The following is a 4,662-nucleotide window of genomic DNA, read 5'->3' as shown; positions in this document are numbered from 1 at the left end:
ATATATATATATATATATCTGCACCTTTTTATTTCATGTTAGTTCAATCATTCATTCTTTTTCAGTGCTACCCTTTCCAACTCTCCCTCAAATTTTCTTTCAACATAAAAGATGATATCATAAATTGTATAAACATTTGGGAGTGGGCTTATTTTAAAGAAAAATGTGTACAAACACACACACACACACACACACACAAGTCACAACCACTATACTGGAATGTTTTCTTAGGAGTAAAAAAATGAATTTCCATACATTTCTTTCTTTTCTAACAAGATTCATTTAACATTATATTTAGTATTCTGCACTGCCTTGAGAAATAAGGAAAGAGGCTCAGGGAGCTTAAATTTTTAATAAGTACCTAACAGAGCAGTTGAAGCTTACCTAACAGTCTTATTATATACAAATTGAAATATGCACTATGTACTCTTCCTTTTCGTGTAGCTCCTTTAATTCATCAAATTCTATACTTTAAATATGCAGTTTATTGTATGTCATTATACTCCAATTGAATTAAGTGGAAAATATCTACGGTGTATGGCTAAGAGTAGGGCCTAGAGCACAGGTAGCTGACTCTCCATTGATGGTTTGAGAGAGACCTCTTCGAACAGGGAAGGAAAACAAGTGTTTTCCTTAGATGCAGGAACAGTGGGATGAAATTCAAACGGTTCACTTAATTTTATTTAATTTCTAAATAGAATATCTTACATATAGAAATGTAGTAATAAGGCCATAAATTGGCTGAGACAGAAGAACACTCCAGCCACATACAACACCATGGATGAACCTTAGAAACACAACTTAGAGATTCACTCCTGACCACAGACCCCTGAGGAGCCCGTCAGAGATCAGAAATGCTTCTGAGAATATAATGCCATTTGATTGTAAAGACATAATTGATGAGGAGAACAAAGGCAAGAGAAATGTAGGTAAAAGTCAATCTCCTTACAATCTGCAGCCCCTGTTGAATCCCTCAGACATTCAGAGCATGACACCACCCGAGGAACTCAGGGCTGCCTTAATGTTGATGTTTCATTTGATACTGACAGCAACCTCATCTTGACAATAGCCAGCCCTCTAAGGTCCTGTAAACCTCATGTTCAGCGCACAGAATTTCCTCAGAAACTTACATTTTCTCTACCCCCCTCCCTCCCCAAGAATCAGCCACTCTTCACAATCCCAGGGAAGCTCTTTCTGCCCCCAGGTCCTGTCTCTGTGCTATAATAAAAGCATATCTTTGCGCCAAAATTGTCTCAAGAATTATTTCTTGACCGTTGCATTTGACCACCCCACATCAGTATAATATCCCATTTGACAAGGACAACCTGTTAAACAGCAGAAGCTGACACAATAATCTCACAAACAGACATGAGGCAATTAGAACATGTGCTGCTTTTTATTTGTGGTCTATGATCTGATATTAAGGAGAGCAGTCATGATCTTTCTGTTATTCAAGTTTATTTCTGATGACGTTAGGACCAGCTGACTCTATGTGGGCTTCCTTCTGGGTCACTGGGACAGTTTGAAGGACATGCATATTGGTGCAGAAGAAATGGTGATCCTGAACCACATGACCAGCAGGACATTCAGCTTATCTGTGAAGCATCCTCTGGTCATGCAGGTGGGAGAGATTTCTGAGGAGGAAGAAGGTACAAAATGAATGATGTTGATACTATTCATTCACTATCCCTTAGCATTTGTGACAAATATTAGGAAAAGGGAATTATTTTGTGTAACAATAGAAAGAGCCATATTAGCAGGTAGCATTGGATGTTTTCTAGTAGAAATAGGGAGATAATGGGTGATAAAACATAGAAAACTCTAACCAACACTTCACCTCAGTGAATAAACCTCCTCAGTTGTGGACATCAATCTTTCATGCTCCAATAAATAGATGCACAGCATGAGCTGTGATGTAAAAAAAAGAAAAAAAAAGAAAGAAAAATATTTTGCCTAGTAACAAAATGAGTGTTTTGAAATTTTGCTTCATCATACTTATGGTCATCCTGACACTAAGAAAATATAAGGTCAATTTATTTATTCTAATTTGTCTTTCTATGTAGACTGTACTGGAAGAGATATTCTTGCTAATCAGTGTTTGCCTGTGGCTATGGTAGGAATTCTGTATATTGAGCTGAATTACAGTAACAATAGCATAAGATGAAAATTGAGAGGGAGGCAAACCATAAGAGACGCTGACTCTAGGAAACAAACTGAGGGGTGCTGGAGGGGAGGTGGATGGGGTATTGGAGTAACTGGGTGATGGGCATTAAGGAGGGCACTGGATGGGATGAGCACTGGGTGTTATATACAACTGATGAATAAGTAAATTCTACCTCTGGGGAAAAAAAGGAGGATACTGGTTAGGAAACACAGGAGCATGTTTGTAGAGTAAGTACCTGAAATTAAGCTTTTGATTTCTTAGGTATGCAATTCAAGGACAACCATGTTGAATAAACACAATTGTGGAACACTATTACCAGATAAGCCCTCAGGCTGCCCCCAGCCATGAAATACCTCTTCAGAAAGCCCTGGTAGCCTTCATACTGACACATGAGTGACCCTGCTTTTCCCCATTCAGCACCCAAATTCTAATCATATAAGATTCTCTAATAAAGCATGAACCCGCAAACCCCTATAGACTCTGGTCATGAACCTTAATAAAGACAAATCCCTCAGTGATGCTCTCTCTTTCTCCCTGTCAATGCCTCTCTCCTCCTCTGAGACCTCCCCAAATGGCCTTTGGTTTTTCCATGTGCCCTCCAGCACCTGGGAGGAATAAACCTTGGTTTTTTAGAGTTCTTTGATGGATGTTGCTGAGGTGTGTGTTACAGTCACAATAAGAACCAAGGGGCTGGTGCAGCCACAGCAGAAACTCTGGTCAGGGAAGCATTTATGGGAATGTTTAGAAGCACAGGGGTGCAGGGGAATGTCTGGGCTTTCCTAGCCTAAGCATCCCTGTCAGTAGCCCGAGACTTAAACAGAACAACGTTAGAGACCACATTTTCAGGAAGAGGAGTAAGGGTATATGTGTAAAAAGACTAACAGACTGAGGGTGAGAACTGTGGTTTTGTATTCTCCTCCACAATAAGGTTATATGAAGGGCTTAGTGGCCAAGGTAGTATCTTCCATATGAAGAATACAACCCATGATTATTCTTTGGGGAAATCTAGGGAACATTTACTTGAAATGAAATTAGTTTGAAGAAATCCAACTTGCCCCTTGTAAGATACAGAAATTTCCAGGCATTTGTGATTCAAGGTTGGGGAAATCATTAGGAATATATGAAGGTAGACAAAGTGAAACCTGTCTGTGTATCAGACAGAATAGAAGGTTAATAAAGTGAGTTACTTAAATGTATGGAAAAGTTGAATTCAAACTAATGGAAATTCCAGGAAGTAAATAGAAGGAGTCGATTCTACCTCCATAGTCTGATCAAAGAATGGCAGTTCCTGACTCTGAGGCTCTGAGCCCTGCAATCATGGGCACTTCTTCAACCCCGAGACTACTGACCCTTAAATTACTGGAATCCCAACAATTCTTTTCAGAGCCCTCTTTATGTCTCTGTTCCTCAGGCTGTAGATGAAGGGGTTCAGCATGGGCGTGACCACCGTGTACATCACCGTAGCTACTGCACCTGAGTGGGAGCTCTGGGGAGCAGCAGAGCTAAGGTACACTCCTAAGCCTGTACAATAAAATAGGAGACAACGGAGAGGTGAGATGCACAGGTGGAAAAAGCTTTATACTTGCCCTGAATTGATGATATCTGACATATGGAGGAAACAATCTTAAAGTAAGAGTATAGGATCCCAGGCAGGGGAGCAAGACCCAGCAGCACAGTTGCAAAATACATCACCATGTTGTTAAGAAACATGTCAGAACAGGCCTGCCCAACCACCTGATTGAGTTCACAGAAAAAGTGGGGAATTTCTACCTCTGTACAGAAGGACAGCCGCAACACCATTAAGCTCTGTAACAAGGAATTCAGGACACTGATGACCCAGGACACCAGAACCAGCAGTCCACAAAGCCAGGGGTTCATGATGACCGTGTAGTGCAGGGGGTGACAGATGGCCACGAAGCGGTCATAGGCCATCACAGCCAGGAGAAAATCATCCCAACCTCCAAAGAATATGAAAAAGTACATCTGTGTGATGCAGCCGGCATAGGTGATGACTTGGCTCTGAGTCTGGATGTTCCACAGCATCTTGGGGACGGTGGTGGAGGTGAAACAGATGTCTGCAAATGACAGGTTGGCGAGGAAGAAGTACATGGGGGTGTGGAGGTGGGAGTCTGAGGTGACGGCCAGGATGATGAGCAGGTTCCCCAGCACAGTGATCAGGTACATGGAGAGGAAAAGCCCAAATATGAGGGGCTGCAGTTCTGGGTCCTCTGATAATCCCAGAAGAAGAAACTCTGAAATTTGTGTAGCATTGTCTGATTCCATGTGGTGGTGGTGCCTACAGGGGAAAAAAAAAATAAGATAATAATTTTCAAGCAAATGGGCTTCATTTATGTACTTTATTCATTTTTTTATTTTTTAAGTTTTTATTTAAATTCCAGTTAGTTAACCTCCAGTTTAATATTCATTTCGTGTGTACAGTATGGTGATTCCGTACTCCATACAACACGTGGTGATCATCACATGTCCCCTCCCCAATT

General features: G+C 41.1%; 1 pseudogene; it reads right to left on the bottom strand.

Moving 5' to 3' along the window:
• Window positions 1-3,515: 3,515 nt before the first annotated feature.
• LOC112818309 (olfactory receptor 7A17-like) lies at window positions 3,516-4,453 on the bottom strand (annotated as a pseudogene).
• Between the last annotated feature and the right edge of the window lie 209 nt (window positions 4,454-4,662).

Source organism: Callorhinus ursinus, unplaced genomic scaffold (genome assembly GCF_003265705.2).
Source record: "Callorhinus ursinus isolate GAN/ISIS: 27379988/994484 unplaced genomic scaffold, GSC_fseal_2.0 scaffold4003, whole genome shotgun sequence".
NCBI classification, from domain to species: domain Eukaryota; kingdom Metazoa; phylum Chordata; class Mammalia; order Carnivora; family Otariidae; genus Callorhinus; species Callorhinus ursinus.
Note: the sequence above shows the minus strand (reverse complement) of the source record. Positions and strands in the feature narration are given on the sequence as shown.